General features: G+C 38.6%; 1 protein-coding gene across 2 annotated transcripts in view; it reads left to right on the top strand.

Moving 5' to 3' along the window:
- PCDH9 (protocadherin 9) overlaps nucleotides 1–14171 on the top strand; it is a 109796-nt gene that overhangs the window by 43944 nt on the left and 51681 nt on the right. The gene's annotated exons all lie outside the window — the stretch shown is intronic.

The following is a 14171-nucleotide window of genomic DNA, read 5'->3' on the forward strand; positions in this document are numbered from 1 at the left end:
GTGCAGCACGATTGGAAAAAAATGCTGCATGCACTATTATTTCCGATCGCACTACAACGGAACGGAGGGCATTCCTGTACCTCACATTCTGGAGTGGGTGATCGCACTGCAGACATGGGGCATGCCTGCAGTGCCATCGACATGACACCGCCACGCCCCCTCACGCCCAAGAACGCGGCCTGGCCTGATCTATGTGACCCAGTATGTTCCGGGCTCGGACTGTGCCGGAACGCACTCAATATGGTGTGACTGGGCCCTAAAAGTTTTTAAGCTAGAGGGCAAACATGAGGGTCAGGCATCTAGCTTTTTGGGTGAAGATAAGAGATGTCAACCTACATATTTGTGTCATTGGGTTTGTGTCTTTAGGGTCTCTGGCAAGTTTACATTTTTGGATTAATTTACAGTCAGGTGTTTAAAATTAATTTTGTTTTAGAGAACTCCATCCAAAATATAGTAGCATTAGAATATATATATATATATTAGGGCTGGTAATGATTAAAATTTTCGTGTTCGATTAATCAAAAAAATGTTCATCGATTAATTTCGATTAATTATAACGCACATACAGATTCAACTACATTGACCTATACACATACAGCACAGCAATGAAGTAATAAAATGAACTAGGATCAAACTAATCCAGCACGTTATTAATCTCACACGCCCCACTCAATGTGGTCGCCGCTTGAGTGGGGCAACTCACAATAATACCGTGCTGGATTAGTGTGATCCTAGTTCATTTTATTACTTTATTGCTGTGCTGTATGTGTATAGGCCAATGCCTTGGCGCCCGTGCAGAAAGTTTCTTGGGCAAACTCACCGGCCCAAGTGGCTGCGTCGGCTAACGAAGGGAAGGGGGAGGAGTCCGGTGACGTCGATGTCCGTGACGTCACCCGATCGCCGACGGGACTCCCGGAAGCCTGTGGAGAGGAGTGTTTTCATTAGCGATGAAAATAATTTTAATCGATCAAAAAGTTTAACGATTAATCGAGAAATTAATCTTTAATTTCCACAGCCCTAATCTCTCTCTCTCTCTCTATAGCTCTCTCTATCTATCTATCTCTCTCTCTCTATCTCTCTCTCTCTATCTATCTATAGATAGAGAGAGAGATATCTATATATCTATAGATATATCTTTTTATAGATAGATATATCTATAGATATATATACATCATATGCAAAATTGTAGGGGGACTTTTGAACATGTCTTCAGTCAGGCTGTAGGCCTTATGGTCATGCTCTTGTTCCCCTTCAGTCTCTCCAATGTTGTTGAGCGTTAATAAACAAGAATGTGTGGACATGTAAAAGGTAATGTTTGTTATGTAGGAGTAAACTAGGAGAGACTCTGAAAGACTCTGGGTTATCTTGCTGCAAATGGCCTTGTTATGGCTAAATAGTGAGACCTTCTTCTGGATTTTAGCGTTTTGGATGTCGAGTGGGTAACATAAATGGGTTAGGTTGGTATTAAGGAGGGTTATGTGATATGTTAATCAGCATCATCCGCCTTGAATATACATCCTTGAATAATATATCCTTGAAATGTAATCAATCTAGCTTTTCTGTTGCTATTAATGTGCCACGTACATACATTTAAAAAAAACTTGGATTCGATTTTCACCACACAAGACAATGGTCCTGGTGGTCTTCCACAACAAAATATATACAATAATATAATGGTTAGATGAATTTGTTCAACTTTTGTACTTTATTAATGCTGTTAAATATCTTGCATGCATTGTAGGAGTATTACAGGCATTGTGTGAGTAGACCTGAGACTCCCATCTGTTAGTATAGTACCTCACATCTCACTTTTTGAGGAACGACATAAGGGCATACTGCTAGAATTGTCTTAGTAAAACACTATCCACTAAAATGCTAATTTCACAGTGTCTAATGCATTCAATAAAAAATTAAGAAAATGGTTAACACTATTTAAAAGGGCAAAGCTCAAAAAGAGCCTTATGGCACACTTTTTGACACACCCTGCTTTTTTGATCTTTTTTGTATTTTCAGACAATAATATCTAATAGTTAGAGAATATGTAACGACAAGTACATTGCTGGGTAATGATTTACAGTATTAAGATAAGTACCACTGAAGCTAATTTAAACAAATAAATACTGTTCTTGACACATTATCTATGCCTATGATATAGTCACTTCAATGGAGTCTACGTTTTGTTATGTTGCTTTTAAATATATATTCATATTTAAATGCACATTATACTGTCATATAAATTACATGTGGAGCATATTAGTAAGTGAGATTTATTGTTTAAAGGAAGCAGAAATAAGTGTTATCTTTTTGAATTCTGTTTAAAAAAAGAACAATTACTTTAACACTGTTTAAGTAAATGTCACAAAACATTCACAGTATTTAAATATTCTAGCTGAACAAACTTTCAAATGCTAAATACACTTTTAGAATAATGGGAAAATGCAGAACATTAGCAAGCCCTTTTTGCTGAAGTGGATTTGCTGCAAGTGTAAACATTGATCTTGGTAATAATGTTTTGGTTGTATACAGAATTATTTTAATGAACTGTTTAAAGTGGAGAAATACAAGATTTTTAAACATTTGATTTCAATATTAACATTGCAAATGTCACCACTCTTCACATTGAATATATGAAAGGGCTGTGTAGTTAAGAGGCATAGCATAAATGAGGGGACGTCATGCTGAGACAGCATTAGTAACAGCATACACTGGCAGAAATTACTACACTTAAAAAGTACTTAGATCGAAGATGCAAAAAAAATTTCCACTGTATTAAGATATGCAAATTTAGCTTGTTAACCTTTTTTGTAATATTTTTTGAAAGTTATTGAAAAAAGAAAGAATCTCAGCAGCAGTGCCCAGACTAAATTGTGTTGCACATTGCATCTCACTTTTTCTTTAATATTTCTGTGTATTTATGCGTGTCACAGATCTGTAGTAAGACTTTCTCATTCTTTCTCCCTCTACCCAACACCATTCTAATTTCAGACCTGTACAGGGCTCATCACAGGGGAAGTAGTAGGAGCGGTATGAGGATGCTCAGAGTTGGAACATGTATGGACATTGTATTGCACTGTGTAAGTAGCAAATGGCAGAAAATCCTCCAATGGAAGGGGCCTAAACTATGCCCACTTGCCTCCAGACACCCTAGTGGCCACGTCATGGGGCTCAGTTATTCTAAATATCTAAGGGAGCAATTCTGAAACAGTGCAGGGAGGGGATTCAAGCATTTGGCTGCTTGGATATGAGAGAGGATTGGCACAGTGACACTGGGAGTTTAATCAAATAATATACAAATGAACTATAATACAAATACGCATATTTTATACAACATTTCTTAATCAAAGGGACCTAAACTCAGCAATACATCTCTGATTTACTATATTTGTAGAATGCAACAAACTGACTACTCTATCTGACTGTTTCTTTTACTAAATGCTTAACATAATTGTACTTCACTTTAGTGGGTGTATTGCACACTATAAACACATATTTATCATTAAATCTAAGTGAGATATAAAAGAAGCTCCTCGGCTATCTGATGACGTATATTAATTGGGTTGTTTCGATTGGTGGTATTGAGTTCACAATGACTTGATGAAATTGGCAGCACAAACTTTTACAGCCAACTCTAAAACTGTACTGAAGTATTGGCACACACACGAATAACTAACATTTTAAATTTTTCACGTATACACACTCACAGTGGGTGTACATTCTAGTGCCTTGTAGTTGTTAGTTTGCTTTTTGGCGCAGTTCATTTTTATATATATATTATTGGCACGTTCCAGGTGTTGGGTGCAGGGGCTCCTAAGGGAAACACAGGACTACTCACTTTTAAAACAGCTGGCGAATGCCCACACTGCTACTTTGTGATTGGGAGTACAGAGCAGAATGCAGCTACATCCCCTTACAATTGCACCATGGTTTGTTGGGGACCACAAAAAAAGTCTAACTGTAACAGTAAGCATGTAATGCGTGAATACCAAAAGGTTTTGGAATCCCATCTTCAATCTTAACCCTTTGTTTTGAATGACAAAGGGAGTATGCTAAACAATTGCTATGGCAACTGATTTAGGTGATTTCATTTATTCAGTTTTAATACAGTATGCAAGGCTGACAAAGTGTCTACTTATGCACCTGTTATTACTAAAGCATTAAAATATTCTGGTTGCTATGGCTAACACAGGCACAACATTTTTGTATACAAAGTTGATTACTGTTGCCTGCAATCAGTGTTGCTAAATGTCCCACTAGCTTTCCCATTCTCTCTACCTGTTGCTTGCATTACATTATTTGAAATAATCTTCCAATTTTTTCTGTAGTTTTAGCTACTAATGTAATGCTGCTAATATAATGCTCCCATAGAGGATGTTTTACCCTCAAGTCAAGATCATTATTTTGCACTTACATCTTTTAAATTGCAGGCTCTGTTCGTCCTTTGTATGAATCTAAGTCTCCATTACTTTCAACTAATACCTACATAAGCATAAACAAAACAGACATACTTTACCTTCATCTTTAGCACCTATGTGAACTTAACAACAAGTAAACTAGTTAACATGTAAACTAAACAACATGTTAAGGTTAAGAATTAATTACTTTATTGTGCATTAAGAATAGACATAGGCTATCTTGGCTATATTTCCTCTTCATTGTTTCAAACAGATGTTTTCATTTTATTTATTGAAATCCCCTCTAGCCAATCAAAAACAGGATTTATTTTTTTTCTGACATCTTTAAGGCAGTAAAATGGGAAATCTAATCATCTGTGTTGTCTTATAAAAGTGACATTCCACATATCGAAAAAACGTGGAAAACCTTATACCATTTACTCAACCCCCCACTTTCTTTATGGAATCCCCTTGTTCAGAATCTGCTAGGATTATTGTTTTAACAGCTCAGTCAAGTAGATCACAATTCAGAGGTATACCTTGCTAATAAATAAAAAAAAAAAAGAACACGGGCTACACTGAGCTGAAGAAAATCTAGATGTTCTGGGTGGTGATAGTCTTGTTAAAACAGCTATTTGGTAAAGTTCCTTAGGGGGCCGACTCCGGTCAGTCACCAGTGTGTGGGAATATGACCAGGTCTCCCACTTTCTGTCTCAGCTTCATTGATGGTAGAATTGATAGATTTAATTACCTTTTTTAAATGTTGTGAACAGGTTTAATTATTTTCCCGATCTCGCTAGCAATACTGTTGAGGTGAGCAACATTAATTTTATTTGACCAGTCAAGACTGTTATACACAGCAGGTCCGCACCAATATCACACCTGAGTAAGTTCTCTAAGGTGTTGTTTTATATAATGTCAGCACACTTCTGACATTTCTTCTGACATTTCTTCCAGTTTTTCACAATAATGTTATGATTATCTTGAGCAGTTTGATCAATTCAAACGTATTTTGTTTTTAGAGTTTTGTTCTGGGGACATTGATTCACCAGTCAGAAAAGTTTGTGATATGACTCAGCTAGAGCCCATTCACAGATGACAGAAATGTACATATATTTTATGACCAATATATATTTTATTAGCTGTATTTTCTCTCTCTTTTCAAGAAATACATTGTGTGGTTCTCCACACCAAATGGTCTGATGATCTTTATCTAATGTTGCTTTTGGCTTGCATTTAATGAGAGACTTTAGCTGAAGCAAATGTTGAGCTAGCAGCAAAGGCAGAGGTGTTGGAAGACAAAGTGAGGACAAACAAGGGCCTTATGCTCAGAATTAGTACTTGAAGCCATCTGCTGCATAAAAGCAGCTTTGAGCATGGCAGAGCCATGCTGATAGCCACTTATAGCCACTCATAGATAATGACCTAGTGTCTAGTGTCACTCCCCTTGAAATCTTAAAGAAATCCCCCATTTAATTTTAATAGTAAGAGTTTAAAATCATTGCTATCTGTACAACCATGTATTGGTGGAAAATGCAACAACAATGAAAAATAGTTTTACTTCAGTATGTATACTCTTTAATACAGATGGCCAGCTGTTCAGAGTTTTATAAGACAGGTGTAAACATCAGAAAACTGAGTGAAATAAACCTGAAATTGTAAATCATATAAAAATAGAAGTTGTAAAATTGTTATAAAAGCAGTAGACTCTCAGCATATTCAAAAATATGAATAAGTATACAGAACAAACATATACACAGAAAATAAAAATGTCTTTAGCTGAGGATTAACGTTTTCAGATCTTGGTTATGAGGGGTGCAAATCCATCAGATTGCCATGTTGTGTATGTGTTTCCTTCTGATGACTGATTATTAGACATGCAAATTTAATTTTGTTTTGAATGGATATTTTATTGAATCTCATTAAATTTGGACATCCAGATGCACCTGAATTTCCAAATTCCAATGTGTCCGATTGCAAACAAATCCGAATGGTCGATACATCCGAATTATGTTCAAAATGAAACAAAATCGGACACATGACTGTTCCCTGGCCAGTCAGATTTTTTATTTTTTTTGGCTGTTGGGAGTTGCACTATAGGCACAGTCATGTTGTGGATCTTTCCGAAAAGAAAATTCGGACGGATCCAAATAACTGAATTTTGGATCCGAAATCCAAATAACAAACCAAATCGGATAAAAATATGTCATCACATGAAGTAAAGACAGGATATGAAGGCTTCCGACTTTTAATTATGGATAATAGGGTTGTTCATATACCAGGTACTGTACTCGGTACAAATACAAGTACATGTACAGATATTTTTCCAGCTCCAAGACTAGACTAGAGAAAAAATCAAGTTAGGAGGCAGCTGTCATTTTTAAGGAGCACACGGAGCTCCTGGGATTTGAACATCTCTGTTTTAATGTATGATTTTTTTTTTAATAAATATATATTAGGGATGCACCAATACCATTTTTTCAAGTACAAGTACTGATACTTGTCCAAGTACTCACAGATACAAGTACTGATACATTTCCGTTTATTGTCATACAACAGTTTTTCTAACACAATAAAGACTAATGATTTCAGGACAGTGGTGGAGCACCAGAGCTAGGTCCCAGCTGCAACCACTGCAACCTTGGTAGTTCTTGTGAACATGCCAATTATGGGCACTGGTATCTGAACTGCTATCTGAACATCCTTAATTGTTAACTTATTGAAATATATTGCTACTATGGAATTGGCTTTCCTTTGTTTTTAATATTTTCTAAGTGACTACAGAATAAATATATTATATAAAAGGAAACTTATAACTAAGCTATAGAAATGAATGTGTGTATATGTGTTGTGTGCATACAACAGTATAAGTAAACAATAAAATAGGTACTACAACAGCCTTTTTAATAGAGGGGCAAATCTACATGATGAAGTAGATTTGGTTTGTGGATCTATTACTGATAGTCATTAAGAGGTAAAAAAGGAGTTACTGAACTACTTATTAACCATAGTTGGTAGACATCTTACACAAACACTTGGTAGTAGGAGAACTGTGTGCCAGGGCAGTATTTTCTGCTGTAATTGTTTTGCATAACTTTAAAGGAACTGTAAACATGAAATATAGGGAACATACTGTACATCTGGGAGTTTGGAGCCAAAGCTGGTACACATATTCACTGTAAGTGGTATGAAGGTAAACTCCATCTATGCTTTGTGCAGAACACTACATTCAGTGAGCTGATAACATTTTCACTGATAAAAGCTCACTCTCAATAAAGCAGAGTGCTCAGCGGATACCCAAACCCTGGTCACAAGATGAGACCCTACTTTTACTGTAGCAGATGACAGCACTGTTCTGTTAAAGTAGAACTTTAATTAATTTAAGAATAATTTTAAGAATAATACCTTATAAGAAAGTAAACTGTTTCCTTGTTAAGCCAATGATCTCCCACGGGAGGGGAACAACATAAAATGAAGCATCCCCAATGGTTTTGCCAGGTGACCTCTATTAGGGATCTACTGCTGACTTTTTACTAGTTCATTAATATGCCAGGCACAGAAGTAGATTTTCTAATACTCCGACACTACTAGTTACTTCTATAAATGTTGTAGAGAGCAATTTCCAGGTTAGGTAATGGCTCTGTCAGAGGAACACACAGGGACATTATTAAGGTAGTGATTGTAGTAAATCACCTATCATAGTTTGAGAAATGATGTTCTAACTGAGAAAAAGATACATGAGAACAATAAAAAAGATAAAGTAGAAAGGTTACAAATGCACAAAGCCACATAATTGTAGGGCAACAAAAAAAAAAGAGCTAATGTGCTCATTTGCCCCAGCTGCATACTTACCTGGTTACTGCTGCCATGGCCTGTTGCAATGTTTACATCCCACTGGCCCTTATCTTTTTACACTCAAGCCACACAAACTTCAAAGAAGCCTTCTGAGGCAGGGGACATTTGGGAGAAGGTCATTTAGAAGTGTATGGGGCTTGACTGTTCAGGTTTGATAGCAGGAAGAATATCCAGGTTGGTAAAATGTAGGTATACGTTATGTAAAACTACACTTACCTATTAACTTCTCTAAGCTCTTCTGTAACGAAAATGCTAGCATAGCATAAGTAGTTTCTAGAAAAATCTAAAATACTTTAAGAAAAGAAAAAGCTTAACATTTTTCTGGATCTGCATTTTGGCAGATGAGTTGGATTTTTATGTCTCCCCTGAGTCTTGTGCTGCTCTATTTGATGCATTTTAAAGGATAACAGGTCCAAACTCTTGTATTTCCTCAAAAGTAGCATCCTCAGCACTCTTCAGATGCTGATTTAGTTTTGTGAGCTGTAAGTCTTTCAAGTAACATATGCCTCCTGAAGTTAACTTTTTTTTATCTACTGTAAAGAGTGCCTATCTTACAGCTGTGACAGCTGAAAGTTCATCAGGTGTCAGCAGATGTGTTATGTGTAACAGGAATACTATTGATGCTTGGTATCATGCAAGTTTACTTTATTTATGTTATGCTTTCTTGGGCTGCTGATAACCATCCTAATATATGGCCATGGTATGAAATATGCTATTTTCAGAGTGTGAAGACTCAGTGAGAATCTAGTTTATAATTGCATTTTTAAAGCTGATCACCAGGTAAACAGCTAAATTCACAGATTACATACACATGAGAGAGCTGTTATACCTGCTAAAGGACTTGTATCTCTGCCTTTCCATTTCTGAGAGTAACACAGTTCTGCCACACCACAAAATCCTTTCTGCCAGGGGAGGAGACCTGACTTTTCTTTGCTGCAGTTCAATAACACTTACAGGCCTCCTCTCTGCCCCCACCCTGTGTCTGGACAGTGAAAGGTGAAGCAGAAGACTGATTAGCTCATCTCCTAGTTATTCTGCTTTTTCTTCCTATAAACATGTTCCTTGCCATACAACACAACTGATTGACTCCTTGCACTGTTTCTCCCATCCCCAGGCTATGCTCTACTTTGCAGGCTGATCCAAGGATAATTGCAGGTACGTACACTACTTGCATTAAAAATAAATGTTAGAAATAATTAAATTAATGTAGCTCCTTAGAAATAATGACTAAAGAGCTGCAGTAATGTGTGTTTTCATATCTGCGTGGAGTTTAGCTTTAGTAATATCAGGTCTATCAGACAGGAAACCCAACAGAAATTATATATACTCAAACCATGAGTAGTATAAATACAGATGATCAGTTAGAGCAGACTTATTTGCTAAAGAAAACCAATACAAAAGGGAAAATTATCATACACTAATATTGTTGCTGCTGATGACTTATTCCAAATCTGTCATGGCCTAGGTCATTTCCTGTAAACAAAGTATTTTGTCCAGCTCTGTTTGGTTGATAGGAAGGGCCTGGAATCTGCCTATGCACTTTTGAGCAAGAGAAAGTGCTCTTTGTGTTGTTGATGAGCAGAGCATGCTCCCATAGTGAGAAAATCTGGAGCAATATGGTGGCCTATAGAGCCATAGACAGATATGTAGGTACATAGATGAGCTTCAGTTTTGGGTCAGCTATGAGTTGGACCTGAATTCTACATGTTTCCAGTTCAGGAAAATGGTGAACTAATGGAATTGTTTGCTGCTATAGCAACCAATTACCATTCATGAAATTCTTGGCCTTTAAACAATGGTCAGGTGACCATTTTTGCAACATAATTTTTCTTTTTTTTTAGGGTGAGCAAAGTGAACTTGTTACTGACAAAAGCAAAGCTACCCCAGGGGTGTGGAATTTAAAAAAAAAACTACTTGTCCAAGGGCTAAAGCGGGGGCCGAATCTACTTGTCCTTCATGACAATTTACTTGTCCCAATACAAAAAAATTATTTTAATCAAAACTAGGGATGCACCAATACTGGTTTTTCGGTATCATGTACGAGTACCAATATTTTGCTTTTGGTACTCGCCGATACTAAATACCAATACAGTTGCTTCCGCTGGCATGGAGCAGGCTTCCCGGGTAATCAGGAAGCCGGGCAGCGGGAAATGACATGCTGCCTGGCATTCGTGATAGCCAGGGAAGCGAACTGAATGTTGTTTGGCCAGTTTAATTGTGATTAGCCAGGAAACCATCTTCCCAGCCAATCAGCATCAAGCCGGCTTTCCAGCCAATCAGCAAGGGGCCGGCTTCCCGGCCAATCAGGAAACCAGGAGGCGGGTCATTACTTGTCACACGGCTTCCTGATTGCCCGGGTAAGCTGACTCCATTTTCCCCTACGGCACTGCCGGTCAGAGGAAATTTTCCTCTCTCAGTAAGTTCCTGTATCAGGGAAGGTGTCGGAGCATTTGGGTGAGTACAAGTACTCGCACAAATACTCGGCATCGGCACTGATACTAGTATCAGTGCATACCTAATCAAAACGTATTTGACTGTGCTAAATAGTGCTTCTCACTGATCAGCATGGTCACCTGATCACGCTAACCAATGAGTGCTTGCAATTTGCAAGCAAAATGCAATATGCATAGGGCAGTGCTGCGCTGGACAGTACACCCGTACTGGTGGAGGAGAGGGACTGTTCCCCGAAGGCTAAGTATAGCGGGGAGGAGAGGGAAGTTGGAAGATGACGGGGCCAGATTCCATCGGTTAATTAAATTTTCCCATATTACATGGGAAAGTGAACTTACCCTTTATTGCACATTGTGTGTAAGAGAGTTCTGCTGCCTGGCTACCACAATGGAATGGCGGCAGCACTAAATGCACACACACAATGTCCTACGGCAGGGGGCAGCGGGGTTGGTTTTATTTATTTTTTTAGTTTATTTTTTACTTTATCACTTTTATTTTTACATTTTTTAATATATTTTTTAAATTTTTATTTATTTTGTACTTTTTTTAACTTAATTTTATTCCCATCACAAGCCCCTATGTGATAGTTTGGAGGTGACATGTTTTCTTTATGGAACCTGCCCTCCAACACAGAACAGAAGTTCTGTGCAATTCCTGACAGCTCAGATAGGTGGCGCTGTGATTACAGCGCCACGGTCTCAGAGATCACACAGAGCAGACGAAGAACGGACGTTCTTCATCTACTCTACACTCTATGGCTGTGCCATTCTGCCATGATCTCGTGTCCCCCAGAAGAGCGGGGAACCCCGAAAACCATGGTGGGCGGTGGGGGCGGACACGATCGCTGCTGCTTGTTTGATACAAGTGATCTGATCAGATCACTTGTACTAAATAAGCGGGGGCTCCTCACTGTACATTTAGCTCTGCTTTTCTGGAGCATGGCTAAATGTACAAAAAAACTACTCGCCAGTTGCCCAACACTGCATGTCCCGGGCGTCGGGCGATAGGAATTCCACACCCCTGTGCCCATTGTTAGCAGCACTTCATTGCATCTAGTGCAGTACAGATTATTGCAATGAATAACCCAACCTGGGAAGTGCACCAAAGCAGCACATCCTCAATCCCTGCTTTGTTCTTCACCAGAGTAGCAGGTACACAGCTGCCATTTCTTCACCCAGAAGGACATCCCTACCATTCACCAACATTTGGAAGCTAATGTCTCTGTGCCACTGGGCCACAGTTGTCAGCACCACGGTCCACATGATCACAGACACATGGCCCAATAAGCATGGGCAGATGCTGCAGGAAAGGATGTCATAGCTGATGGTGCTGCTTTGTGTCCTGCAACTTGGTCATGGTGACAGCTCAACCACCTCTACCCCCTCCTTCTCAATGGCTCCATCCTGTGACCCATTAGAACCACCAGTTCCCCCAAGTTGCCAAGAGCATATTCAACAGCCCAGACAAAACATTTTTGTGATGTTTTGCAGCTAGTATGCCTGGAGAACAGGGGCCCTGCTGGGCCAGAAAAAAATTCAGTGCTTCAGCAGCAAGCATGTCCAGGCCATTTTGCAGTACTCAGCGCTGCGGTACTTTGGCTGATGTTTATTCCGTCATGCAACGCTGTACTGAAATTAATTTTATACCATTTTTTTGGGGACGGATAGAGCTTTCATTTGGTGGTATTTAATCACCACTGGGGTTTTTATTGTTTACTATATAACAAAAAAAGTACAGAATACTTTAAAAAAAATGGTTTTCCCTTTTATTATTTTAGGAAACATTTATTTTTACCCAATTTTTTGGCAAAATATAAAAGACGGGGTCACGTCAGGTAAATAGACACCAAACATGTCAAGCCTTAAAGTTGTGCACGCCCCTGAAATCGCAAAAAAACACCATAGCCAAAATTGTCCATAGGCAACGCTTTAAAAGATTTTACCGCTCATCAGTTTAGTGTTATCAGTGATTAATGGCCTGAAAATTATTGCTTTCATTGCGACGTTCGCGGCGATATGTAACACGTGCAGCATAATTGGAGCGCATCTAACGCATTTTTGCGCATCTATGTGAGGTGGGGGACTTTAAAACATTTTTGTGTGTTTTATTTTTGTTTTGTGTGTGTAAATTTGTATTTATTTTGTGAGCAATTTTTTTTTAAAACTTTTTTTACACTTAACTTTATTGTTATCACATAGGGTGCTAATAAATCCCCTATGTGATAACAAATTACAGTTACAGGTCCCCTTTATGGAGACATCAGGGGTCTCTACGACCCCTAATGTCACCTATGGACCCCCTAGAGAAGCTGATGAAGCACAGATCTGCTTCATCAGCTTCTCTCCGGTTTCTGTTCCCGGAGAGTGAAAGGGGAATGCGGAAGTGATGCAATATACATCACTTCCTGCATTCAGAGACCGGGAGGAGAGCGGAGGGAGATCGATTACTGATCTCCCTCGGGTGTCAATGCACAGAGCCACATCGCCCGGGATGGATGGACGTTTGGGATCGCGGCGGGGACAGCAACGAGAGGTAAGGGGGGGCACACCCTCACTTTACAGGCGCCTGGCCGTTTAAAATCCAGGCGGTTTCCTGTTTGTGCGTACCAGGGGGCACGGGCACGAAGGGCGTCTAATGACGCCCACCCGCATCCAGGAGACTCCCGTCCGGCCGTCTTTCAAAGTTCCACGGACGGGAGGTGGTTAAAGAAGGGAATGGAAGACAGGGGGTAAAAATACACTGATCTTCATCTTCTTGGGTTAGAAAAGTCTAGTGTAGTTGCATATAGTATGTTGAACAGAGTTGAACAATTTTTTACTTATTTAATCTTCGCTTTGCTATAAAAATGTCACAGATGCTTCCAAAATAACAATCAAATATATATGTTTAAAACACACGAAATATAGTAGCTACAAACATATATTGGAACTAAAGTGCTGAGCTAAACTACAAGCAGTAGACTAATATAGTTAGGCTGTAACAAAAAATATTCCCAGTACACAGCAGCCACTAAAGCATGCTAATAATGCTGCAGGCGTACATGTGTGAATGTTTTTGTTTTTAGCCCTTTACCCAGAAAATATTGTACAATGGTAAAGATGATTGGTGATGATTAATGGCCGACTCCACTTAAAACAATATTTTTTAGTTTGTGCTTTAGCAAATCTTCACAATAACATAAAAAACACAGTCATATTGCCAGGAAAAGCAGCCACATTACCATAGCTTCTGAATCTATTGGATGTATATAAAGTCTTCATTCAAACAAACAGAATGTAGAATACTTGCAAGCTCCACACACAGATAATGATCATGGCCAGTGTGTTGACCACTAATACTGGGTATGGGTCTTTTATTACCAAACAAGCACCATTTAGTATGTTTCATGTTATTATTACTTCCTGAAAAATACAAATTGCTTTCATAATTTTATCTATGCTTTTCCCCAAGCAACATGCTTACACAGCAGCCAAA

Source organism: Nanorana parkeri, unplaced genomic scaffold, assembly GCF_000935625.1.
Source record: "Nanorana parkeri isolate BGI_ZX_2015 unplaced genomic scaffold, ASM93562v1 scaffold944, whole genome shotgun sequence".
Taxonomy (NCBI): domain Eukaryota; kingdom Metazoa; phylum Chordata; class Amphibia; order Anura; family Dicroglossidae; genus Nanorana; species Nanorana parkeri.